Genomic DNA, 13055 nt, shown 5'->3' with positions numbered 1-13055 from the left:
GCATTTAGTTATGAGATCTACAGCAAATCCGGGTTAGTGTATACGCAATAACTAAATGCCACCTCTTTCATCCAATCACTATTACCGGTCAAAGCACTCCTTTGAATTCCCCCCCCCGCCCCCCCCCCCCATTCCCAAAGGACTGAAATACAGAATAGGCGGCGTGCCAATACCATTACGAAGAAATCCTTCGTCTTATCCAGTTATCCTCGCTAGCTATTCCTCAGTTATTTTATGTGCAGAAGAGAAAGTGAGACGTATCAAAATTAAAAAATGAAAGACGCCGTAGTGCTGCACCCGGCCCCTGCCGGTTGTCAGATCAGGCGTATGATACAGTTGAAAAACAATATTCTCCGCCGCTTCAGTCATCTCTTCTCGGTCACCATACTCATCCCGAGCGGACCTTTGGATACAGCGGCGACTGCCTCCTACATCCGTGATATCTCCTTCCACCTTCTCTCTCCCCTCTCCCCACCACTCGACCCATCTCTTTTCCCCAACCCCATAGCCGCTTCCTTAGAATTCAGTCGCCTGAACTGTCCCAACGTTCTCCACGCTCTGCAAACCATATCAAACTCCACACCCGTTCGTGCCTTGATCACTTCCGACCCATACGGCGCCTTCCACCCCAACATCCCCACTTATTATTACTTCTCCTCTGGTGCCGCTTCTCTCTATGCCATCCTCCATTTACCCACCCTTCACAACCAATGGGCCACGGGCTTCAAAGACCTTCCATCCTCTCTTGTCAGTATCCCCGGATTGCCGCCTATCCCTGCTTCTCACATGCCAGAACCGATACTAGACCGTGAAGACCCGGCCTATCATGGCTTCTTATGCTTCGCTGCTAATCTCGCTAGATCTCAGGGAATTATCGTCAACACGTTCGACTCACTTGAGCCGAGAGCGATCAAGGCCATTACAGATGGATTCTGCATACCCGATTCCAAGACTCCACTTCTTTACAACATTGGACCATTCATAGACAAATCCTTCGACCGAACAGGTGGTGAGGCAGAGTGCTTTTCTTGGTTCGACGCCCAACCAAATCAAAGCGTGGTATTCTTAAGTTTCGGAAGCCAGGGTACCTTCTCGGCTTTACAAGTGAGGGAGATCACTACTGGGTTAGAGAATAGCGGCCAGAGGTTCTTGTGGGTTGTGCGTAGTCCGCCACCCAAGCAAGAACACAGGAATAACAAGAGGCTCGCAGCTCTTGTGGGTTGTGTCTATGGCATTACCGACTTGGCCACATTGGTGTTGACCGAATCACAAGATTGGTAAAGAATGGTCATTCGGATTTTCTAATTGTAGAAGATCTTCCCACCTCTGAGCCTTAACTACAAGGCAAGATGACAAAACGGCCATTTAACGGTAAGCCTGAAAGATGTACAGGCACACTTGACCTAATACATACTGATGTATGTGGTCCCCTGAGTGTTAGGACACGAAATCAATACGCGTATTTCATCACCTTCATAGATGATTTCTCACGATATGGTTACGTGTACCTAATGAGACACAAGTCTGAATCATTTGAAAAGTTCAAAGAGTTTAGACAAGAGGTCGAAAAACAGTTGGGGAGAGAAATTAAACCCCTTCGATCTAATCAAGGTGGCGAGTATCTCTCTGGCGAGTTCAGGAACTACTTAAAGGACAATGGGATATTATCACAATTAGCTCCTCCTGCTACACCACAACTTAACAGTGTTTCAGAGAGGAGGAATAGGACCTTATTGGATATGGTCTGGTCACTTCTCATACACTCAGAGTTACCCACATCCTTTTGGGGTTACGCATTGGAGATTGCGATTTATGTGCTGAATTGGGTTCCAACCAAATCGGTTCTGAACACTCCATATGAACTTTGGACCGGAAAGAAACCAAGTGTCAGACACTTAAAGATTTGGGGTTGTCCAGCACACGTTAAAAGAACGAGTGCAGACAAGTTGGAATCCAAGACCAGCCGTTGCCTATTTGTAGGCTACCGAAAAGGCTCTGTAGGTTACATTTTCTATGACTCAAACGAGCAGAATGTGTTCTGCAGTCGAAATGCCCCGTTCTTGGAGACCGATTATATCCTGGACACCCATCGTCGGGAAATTGTTCTTGATGAGGAGAGCTCAGGAGCAGTGGGAGATGTCCCACAAGCTCTAGGTAGTGACCAACCTAGAAGATCCACTCGGGTATCCAGGACACCAGTCCGTTATGGTTATAACCAGGATAGTTACCTGATGGAAACCTTGACTAGTGAGGAGGATCCCGTGACTTACGTGGAAGATATGTTGGACATAGATTCCCAGAAGTGGGTGGAGGCCATGAGAGCAGAGATGGATCCAATGGATACCAATGGAGTCTGGACTCTAGTAGATCCGCCCTCTGGGGTAAAAGCAATCGGTTGCAAATGGATTTACAAGAGGAAGAAGGGCCCCGATGGTAGGGTTGAGACATTCAAAGCTTGTCTGGTGGCGAAAGGGTATACTCATAAAGAGGGCATCGATTATGAGGAAACCTTTTCGCCTGTGGCCATGCTTAAATCCATTAGGATCCTGTTAGCTGTAGCAGCATACGATGATTATGAGATTTGGCAGATGGATGTCAAAACCGCATTCCTGAATGGAGATCTTACTGAAGATATCTATATGCAGCAGCCGTAATGCTTCATAGCTGCGGGTCAGGAAAACATGGTATGTAAACTCAATAGATCCATTTATGGACTTAAACAAACTACTAGAGGTTGTAACATCCATTTTGACTCTGTCGTCAAATCGTTTGACTTCGAGCAGAATCCAGATGAACCCTGTGTTTACAGGAAGTACAGTGGAGATAAGGTTACCTTCTTGGTTCTGTATGTAGATGACATTCTATTCATTGGGAATGATGTAGGAATGTTGAGTACGGTGAAAGTATGGCTTTCACAACAATTCTCCATGAAAGATCTTGGAGAAGCCTCCTATATACTAGGTCTTCGACTCAATAGAGATAGATCGAAGCGGATAATAGGATTATCCCAATCTGCCTACATTGACAAAATAGTCAAAAGATACAGCATGGAAAACTCCAAGAAAGGAAATGTTCCTTTCAGGCACAGAGTCACTCTCTCCAAGAATATGTCTTCCAAGACTTCTGAGGAGATTGATGGCATGAAGGACGTTCCCTATGCCTCTGCCGTAGGGATGCCATGTTGTGCACTCGCCCTGACATTGCTCAGGCAGTGAGTGTAGTAAGCAGATTTCAAGCCATCCAGGGCAGGAGCACTGGACTGCTCTGAAAAACATACTTAAGTACCTTTGAATGACAAAAGAGTTTTGTCTAGAATTCGATGGTAGCTCACTACAGATCCAAGGGTATGCAGATGCCGATTTTCAGTCGGATCCAGATGATAGAAAGTCTACATCTGGATATGTTTTCATGATAGGATCGTGTGCTGTTTGCTGGAAAAGTAGCAAACAGGGGTCCACTATAGACTCCACGACAGAGGCCGAGTACATTCCCAATTGAAGGGGAAGAAAATTTTTTGAAATTCGCCCCCTTTATTTTGGAATTTTGGGCATCCATGTGATGGATTTCCTATCCCTTCAAAGGCCATGCATGGCCAAGGAGGGTCATCGCGGATTGCCTTCTACAAATTGATTGAATCGTGGAGGAGATGATAGAGCTGCTGGCAACAACTCAAATGTGTCGGTGGGTGGGTCCTTTTTGCAAAGAATTCCAATCCATTGGATCGTGGAAGCTCCCCAAACTTCTTATCAATGATCAGATAAAAATACAATAATGTAAGGGCATGCAAGGTACTTATGCAAGTAAAAATACACTAATCATTTGAGTATTAAACTATAGCAATGTATTATATTTAGTGTGCAATAATACCATTATTTAAGTGGTAGAAGAGATTTGTGGAGTGGTTTTATAAGTCACATGGTAATTAACTAATTATCATCACGTAAAATCATACCAAGACTTCATTTCATGGGGTCGATGAATCTGCATAGAACTCTATGTTGGCAATGTTGAAAGACCATATCATTTCTCATCAGCCAAGTACATCAGTGTCATGGGGCTAGTCGAGGAGGTCCCGTGTAGTAATTAATGTGTGTCGAATAAGCTTACACAAAACAAGAAAATGCAATAAGATGGTACACAAATTAGTCAAAAGATATTTTGTATTGCATTAAACGATGGTAAGTATAAGTACACAAGTTTGTATCAATGGGATCTTGTGTTTAACCTTTATATGATATTTGCACAATTCAACTACCTACCTCTCCTCAAAGAGTAAGTTAAGCTTTTGGAGGAGTGACAAATGGATACATCAAAGTATTAAAAACCATATTGGTAATTACATGCCATTGGCATTCTCCCTATACAAAATACATGCATGGCCCCACCCAATACACACTTGTTAGCACTCTGATAGCATGGTGTGGGCATAGTGATGGCACTTGATGGTGTGGTGAAATGTTCACTTGTGACAGTCTCCCCCACTCAATTCAGTCTTCATCCTCCAAGATTGGCTTTTATTGGATGCTTGGATCTGTTGTTGTTAAAGGAGGATTCTTCAACTACTCCATGACTTGGTCTTTTCCAAGGCCCGTGCATAAGGTTGGGTTGAAGGCTAGCCATAAGGAGGAATCTTATGGCTATGTATTTGGTTAAGTCCTTTCTTTGCCATATCAAGGTAGGACATTGGGTTGTTTGGTTTTGTTGAAGGGAAAGTTGGGGCAAGGTTCATGTCAAAATGTGGTTTTGGTTTGCTGGGGTGTTGGTTCCCATCAAGGTTCAAGGCATCGAAAACACCAACTGTATCGGAAAGACAATTTTAAGAGATGCATCAGGATATGCCTTGGACACACATGCATATTAGAGAAAAATTAAGATACACATAGATACATATGGAAACACTATAAATACTTCAATAAATCATAAAAATACAACAATAACACTAAATATAAGACCTCAAATAACACTAAATATAAAAATACATTAAATTTATATATTTTAATGATTTTATGAAGAAATATATTATAGTTAATTATAATTTCATTAAAAAACCTATGCTTAACTGTAACTTATAAATTATAATTCTTAAGTTTTATGGGATGAGAAAAACCCAACTCTCCTATCCAACCATAACACATGCATTGGCACAATTTCTAAGTGAAAATATAATTAATAATTATTATTTACTTTTTATTTTGAAAAATTAAAAAAAAAAACTAAAAATAAGAAATATTATACAATATAATCAAAAGATAGTTATTAAAGAAGAAATTTCAATTGCTTTATGGATAGGGTAGATCATCCATAGAATTATAATATATTCAATAATTGTGATAAAATGATAAATATAATTAATTATTATTTATTTTTAATTATAAAAATATAAAAATAAAAAATAAATATTAAAGAAGAAGTTTCAATTGCTCTATGGATATGATAGATCATCCATAGAATCATAATATATTCAATAATTATGATCAAATGATAAAATATAATTAATTGTTTTTATTTTTTAATTCTAAAAATATAAAAAATAATAAATAATTAAAGAATAAATTTAAATTGATCTATGGATATGATAGATAAATCCACAGATCTAAAACATATTAAGTATTTATAGGTAGAGAAAAAAATTACATTTTCAGTTTTTTTGTTAATTTATATTTTCCCCAAATATCTTCATGAAATTTCCATACATCTACTCATAACACTAAAAAAAAAAGAAATTGTGATTTTGAATGTAAGAAATGTAGATCAAAATAGATTTAAACATTCATGCAAAAAAGAAATCACAATATTTAAAAAAGGTTAAAAAAAACTTACCTATTTTGCCATATTTTTTCAAAATTTGAAAAAAACTTAAAAAAAAAAAACAAAACAAAAACGTTTGGAGTTTTAGAGTCATTTGGGGCTGAAAGAAGGCTTATTTCATGGGAAAGAAGATTGCTTTCTCCCTTTATTTTTTTTTCCAGTTTTTTGTCATATCTTTTTCATAGCATATCGGTCGATACGCCCGATACACCCTTTTTATGGCCCGATATGATACAATACAGGTATAAATAGTGAAAAAAAGATGATACCGCCGATTTTCCATCGTATCTTGTATCAGACCTTTAAAGATACGAAACGATACGTCTCGTATCGGAATTTGAAACCTTGGTTCCCATAATGATTTTTCTCCCAAGGAAGGGTCCTCACAATGTTCCTTTGGTTAGCTTGAGTAATATGGTGGAAAAGGTACCAAGGTGGAAGGTGATTGTGGTTGGAGGTGGCCTTGGGTCTTCTAGGAGTCTTCTGTGTTAGAAGCTTGCTATGCTAGTGTCGGTGATGATGCTAGTGTTGATGTCAATGATGATGTTGGTGTTGGTGCTGGTGTTGGTGCTAGTGCTGGTGCGGGAACGACTTTGGAGGATATTGCTTCCTTGTGATGACTTCCCAAACCGTTCAAGTATTGATGCCTATTGTTGACGTGTGGGGATCTTCTGGGTTGCTGACTTGGCAATGGCTCTGTGGGTGTTTGCTTCTTGGTACAATTGCAAGGCGCACAGTTGCTTCCCGTGTACCTTGAGAGCTGTTGTCACTAGGATCATGAATGGGGAATGCTCGTCCAATGAGTAAGTTGTTGGTGTGCGGCATAAGGTCTACTTCCACTTGTGTCAAAAACTCCATTCTAATGACAACTTGAAAATCATCCAAGGGAACCATGGATAGGTTGATGTTGCCCTTCCATGGTCCCACTTTCAGTTCTACTCCATGAACCATGCCTTCTACAACCTTGATCCACCCTATTTGTTTAGTGGTGGTTAAGTCGAGTCGTTGTGCCTCAACGAGTGAAATAAAGTTGCGGGTGGTCCCGGTATCCACCAAGGCTTGAGTCGACCTCCCACTAAGGGTGATGTCTACATATTTTAGCCCCTTGTGGGCTTTGTTAGGCCATTTAGATGTGCCCGCTTTCTTAATTGTGGCATTTATGAGTTGGAGGGTACCTACTCTTGGCTCCAGTGTGGGTTTCTCCTCATCGCTCTCCTCATTATCACTGAGTTTGGCAATGAGGACATTGACCTTCTTCTCCATGGGACATTCACTACCCAATGCATTTCATTGCAAATGAAGCAAGGTGCAAGAGGAGTGGTAGGTCTCCTTGTGTACTTGTAGCCTTGGGAGTTATTAGCTTCTTGTGGGTTCTTTCCTTGTTGCTAATAGACTGACTTTTTGGGGTATGGCTGCTTTTCTTTAGTCGAAGTTGACCGTAGTTCTCCTCACTCAAGCTTGCGATACATAGACTAGGTGGCCGGTGGTCCGCTTCATTGGGCTTCTTCAAATCTACAAGTTGTTTAGGCATGACCATGGTAGTTGCTAGGCCTTGCACCCCTTGCCATTGTAGCTCAAGCTCGACCCATGGTTTGGGGCCGTCCATGAAATAACAAGAGATCCTTGTCAGACATGTCGGAGATCTCAAGTGTTAAGGCTAAGAATTATTGGACATAGTTGTGTAGCGAGTCCTCGTGCTTCAAGTTCTTCATTTTTCTCCATGAAAGGTACTCAACATTCTTGGGGTAAAATTGGTGCTTGATCTGTCGCTTGAAATCGACCCTTTTATTGATGTTGTGTCTGCCATAGTCAATGTCTTGACAACACCTATGCCACCATAACATTATAATATCATTTAAATACATTGAAGCCCTATGTACTGGTGCGCCCGAGATGCATCGTCAAACACCCATGGCACCAATTTAGAGATTTGTAAATTTTTTAAACCCACACGTAACCTTGAACAATGTAGTACGTGGTGAGGAAGGGGTCGAAACCACAGGGAAGTAAGAATAAAAATTATTATTTTAGTTCTTGACAAATAAAAGGAAAATAGATCTAGGATTTGCAGAAAATAAGAACATGAAATTTATTAATGCTTAAGTTAAATGTTCTGAATTGAACAAGGCAATAATTAAAATTCAAAAAATTAAAAAACACTAAAATCAACAAAAAATAAATAAAAATGATCCAAAATTTGGATACAGTGGCGGTAGTTGTCTAGGAAGACGAAATACACGCTTTCTCCCTCCGTTTAGCCCTCAAACCCCTCGCACTGAACAAATTCAAATTTGCAAAACACACAAACAAACTGAAATTAAATATAAAAAGATTGCCAGAATAAAAATAACATAAAAGAAAATAAAGAAAACAAAAGGGTTGGCTGATCAAATCCAATGGTGGTAGTTGTAGATTGGCTGGACTGCTTGCAGAAACCCCTCATAACAAGACTTGGGCGTCCTTCCCTTCTACAACCCTTCAACTTTTCAAGAAACCTTAGCCTTGTGAGATGGGTAAATAGACCAATCCCTTCTCTAGGGCCCTTGGGGTCCTTTTATAGAGAAGGGTGGGCAAAAATGGGATTAGAGAGAAAGAGAGGGGCGGCTAGGGTTTGTTAGAGGTGAATAGAATGAGTAGGGAGGCGCCTTAGAGTTTGCTAAGGAGAGGGGAGTATGCTAATACAATAGGAGGGGCGTCTTTCTGGGTTTAGCAGATAGGAGGCGCCCTCTTGTGCTCAGTTTTTCATAGAAACACCCTCTCTCTCAATTGGAATTCTCACCAGCTTCCCAAAATCTGTAGAAAACTCTGTAAATTTCTCAATTTTTACCTAGAATTTGCATAGGGTAATTTTTGTAAAAGTGCTTTTGTAAAAGTGCTTTCATAAAAGTACTTTTATAAGGTGTTTTCATAAAAGTGTTTTTATAAAAGTACTTTATAAAATCACTTTTTTGAAAATACTTTTAGTATTTTTATAAAAATACTTTTACAAACATACTTTTATAAAATTCAACTAGGGATAATTTTGGAAAAAAATTGAATAAGTGCTTATTGTATAAGCACATGAAAAAACTGGAAATTTGGGCTTAAAAAATAAGCCCTTATTTTTCAAATAAGCTCTACCGTAGGCTTTAGATAAGTCTAACTGAAGAAGAATGCCTCATGTCTACCCTTTTGTTTTTTCATGGAATGAAATACTTCTTGGATAATAATGGTGGAATTAGGAAGGATGCTTCACAACTGATTGGTTAAGATTTTAATGCTAGTTTTGTACAAAACATTGCTCAATCCAATCTGTTAGAGATTTTGCACTTTCTGATGTTATCACTCTTGTGAGTAGCTTTCCTTCACGGAAAAGTACGGACAAGTCCATTGCAGATTTTTGAATTCCACTACAGACCTATAAAATCCAAAATATCAAATGCCCAACTCTATACATCAATGCCTGCCCATGAATTGGTATCAAATTTGAGTTGGCACATACCTCAGTTGTACTTTGGGCCTAAGAATTCTGACCCTGGGCTGAACAGTCATTTTCCCTAGCGTTCTAAAATTTCCATTGATTTGTTGACCCCACTTGTAGAGTTTGGATAGTACTTGAGTAACCATATCATGAACGGATCCATCAGATTCATGCCAAAATAATTGAAAGGTTTCACAAAATTTGGCTCGTCACTCCAGAATTCCTCAAATCTGCATAATTTGGGAGTTCTTCCATAATTTTTCGTGGCTAGAAACTTGTAGTCTCTTATGAACCAGTGCATCTAATCCATATTATTTGTCTAGGTATATCCCTATATGATGGGAGTCTAGATCTCCTAAACATCAATCTTTGCAGATTTTTTCCTCTACATCAAATTAGAGGGTGCCATGTCAGCATCCTCTCATGCGTGAATCTGACATGTGCGAGTTTCAAATGTCCCCCCATCCCAATTTTGATATATTAAAATTTACATTGAAGTTTAAATCAAATAAAAAATAGGGTTAAAGGTTTATTCGTCTCTTTTGTCAATTTTTTCTCCAAGAAATTGAATAACCCTACTAGGAAAACAAGGGATGAGAGTTCAAAGAACGAGTTCAAATTTGTGCCCCATGGTCTGGCGTCCCAAAAACATCTCACACAATGGAAGGCTACCATGTGTCCCACACACGTCCCCCCCTTAGCACGTACGAAGCTAATGGCACTCGTCTCGTTAGCTCCAAAATGGCCCAACTCCTGTATAATGAGAATTTGGCAGTCGCCAGTGATCCTTGTGCGTTATGTGTTGAAAAACAAAGTTAAAAATAAAGGATGTGAGAGAGAGAGATGAGATGAGAGCAATGGGTTCGTACCTCCGGTGTGTCTCTCGGAATGGTCATCGGTGTCGGAGATAAGCAAAGGTTGGATTGGAGTGCAAGGTTGCACAGGTCGAGAGTTGAGAGAATAAGTGAGAATGTGGGAAAACATTTGGTTTTGGCCGGTTTTTGAGCTAACAGGATGAGTTAACGGCTGTCCCATTAGCTCCACACACGCTGAGGGGGGAATGAGTGTGGGAGGACTCTTGGTGGCACTGTGTGGGATGTTTTTGGGGCTCAAATTTGAACTCTCAAAGAACCGAATGCTTGAGATGACTCTTACATCTTTCACTCGATTTAGTTAAATATCAATGACACACCACCTAGATCAATGATCAAGATATTGAACCGATCTTCTCTATTGATTTAATAAGTAGGTAGGCAATAAATATTTGAAAAGATTGGACATCTAGTACCCCTAGTAGTGTTTTTTTGTTGATCATTTCAATAGATTTTTTGGAAAAGTACATTGCACCACACTGCAGAATTCTGAATTCCATTACAATCATACACAATTCAAAATGACAAACACCCCCACCCTAAAACACCAATACCCGCCCGTGTATTGGCATCAATTCCAACCTGGCAGCTACCCCAATTGTATTGTGGGGCTATGAATTCTTAGGGTGTGATGGATAGTCCTTCTCCCTATTTTGATGTCCACATCGTACATTTACTTCAATGTAAAAAAGAATGTTTATAATTTATTAATTATTTAATATTTTATTTTTGTTGTACCTATAAATTGAACATGATATTCAAGGGAGTGGCTTCCGCATATTTGTCTTTTGTCTAACACTTGTGATTTCCACCATTTTTTAGGTAGAGATCATGGATAATTAGTAGTTTATTTAAAGGGAAAATCTATGATGCGGGAAAGATATGGTATTTAAAGAGTTTTGACCAATCAAAACCCACTTATAAATTTAGTAATTATTTAATACTTGATTTTTGTCGTATCTATAAATTAAAAATAATATTGAAGGGAGTGGCTTCCACATATTTTTCTTTTGTCTGACACTTGTGATTTTCACCGTTTTTGAGGTAGAGATCATGGCTAATTACTAGTTTATTTAAAGGAAAAATCTATGATGTGGGAAAGGTATGGTACTGAAAGAGTTTTGACCAATCAAAACCCACCTATAAATTTTGATAAATAACACTTGATTGGCTACCACGTTTATGATTCTAGTTGATTGGTCATACGTTTTTCAGATTTCATATCTTTTCCATATCCTAATAATATAATCAATGCCTGTATTTTGGTTGGACTATTTCAACAAATTAAATTGTAGTGGATTAAGAGGCTGTAATTAATCTTTTTTAGTCCCTCTTGTACTTTGTTTTATCAATAGATGAAGGTTGACGATTGTTTGAGCTTACTTTGCAGTCATTCATCATTAGTGAACTAGTTGATGCCTCAATGGTCATGATCTGATGTTGGGATACTTGGTGGACCTCAGGTCGTGCCACGTGGTGTCGGCCAGATTAAATCCTGGCCGAACATCACCAATTACTTCCAACCACTCCTAAGGCATGGTTATCTATAAAAGGGGGCACTCATCTCAAGGTAAGCATCCTGAATCTAGAGATAACCATCCTTGTCTATTAAGGACTAAGCTTTGATCTCTCGTCTTGTGCTTGGTTCGACCCCTCTTTAAGCACTCGGCTAATTTGACTATCGGAGTCTCCGCCCTTGGAATAACACCCGGGGCCTCTGACATGTACTCTTCTCTTGTTTATAGATCAGACTATCGGCCTTGAACACTAGAAAAATTACCTTGTTGCCCTTGGCCTCATATTTGGTAGCAACATGATCCATTGAAGGTGGGTGGGGCTAAGGCTAAGGCATACTTGGAACCTAGAACATATGGAGCCCTGGTACAAGGTGCCCTTGTATATATGTTATTCATACTTTGGACAAAATATGAGACAATTTCTTGGTTTCTATATGGGCGTACAAGTTCATTGGTGGGCCTTTTAAATCGGGGTGAGTATTTGATTTATTCGGTTAAAAACCGAATTGAATAAAATAAATTTTAAAAACTGAACTTAAAAAATGAAAACCGAACCAACACTGAATTAAAGAAAAACCAAAATAGCCAAAACTAAAATTTTTGGTTCAGTTTTCAGTTAAAACCAAATTTTAAGAATATATTTACTATATTATATGTGTGTGTATTAATATGTTATATATTAAATCAACAAATTTCATTATATTATAGTATTAATATATAAATATATTATATATTAAATATTATGTGTTATATATTATATATTACATGTTATATAGCAAAGTTCGGTTAATTCAGATTTTTCTGTTAACTAAATTCCTAATTCTAAATACCAAAACCAAAACCAAAATTTTTGGTCTGATTTTTTGGTTTTAACTGAATAATGTTCACCCCTAGTTTTAGAACAAATGAAGCCATTGACCCAACCCTTATATTGTTAGTGGGGAATTTGTATTGAAGAGCCCATGTACCACCATATTAACACCATCATGTTTTCAAGTGTATTCAACGTTACATGCATATTATGAAATGAGAATTCATATTTACCATAGTACTTATCATATATTATGTACCTGAATGCAAATTGTTATATACACATTTTGGTTTTTAAGTGTAGTAATTCTTTTAATCATTAAAAGAAATTGTGGATTGATTCGTTTTATAGTTGACAAAATTCAAGATGGATGTACTAATGATCTTGGAAACATGGTTAATCAGTTAATTCTACTTTTTTGGTTAAAGGTGTAGTGGGTTGATAGGAAGTTATAAGTACATACAGTCCTCCATTGCCATAATCACGATGAAGGTATCGAAATAGAGACGCATATATACTTGCGATGAGCTCAGAAAGCCATCCAGGACTTGTGATGAGCATGAAATGCTTCTTGAAACTTGCGATGA

General features: G+C 38.6%; 1 pseudogene; it reads left to right on the top strand.

Annotated features, from left to right (window-relative positions):
* The first annotated feature begins 273 nt into the window (after positions 1-273).
* Positions 274-6425, top strand: LOC148852663 (UDP-glycosyltransferase 88F3 pseudogene; annotated as a pseudogene).
* Positions 6426-13055: the final 6630 nt, after the last annotated feature.

The sequence above is a fragment of the Nelumbo lutea genome, chromosome 5 (assembly GCF_056320005.1).
Source record: "Nelumbo lutea isolate HS-2025 chromosome 5, American lotus-T2T, whole genome shotgun sequence".
Taxonomy (NCBI): domain Eukaryota; kingdom Viridiplantae; phylum Streptophyta; class Magnoliopsida; order Proteales; family Nelumbonaceae; genus Nelumbo; species Nelumbo lutea.
The sequence above is the reverse complement of the archived record's forward strand: the minus strand, read 5'-3'. Positions and strand labels throughout refer to the sequence as shown.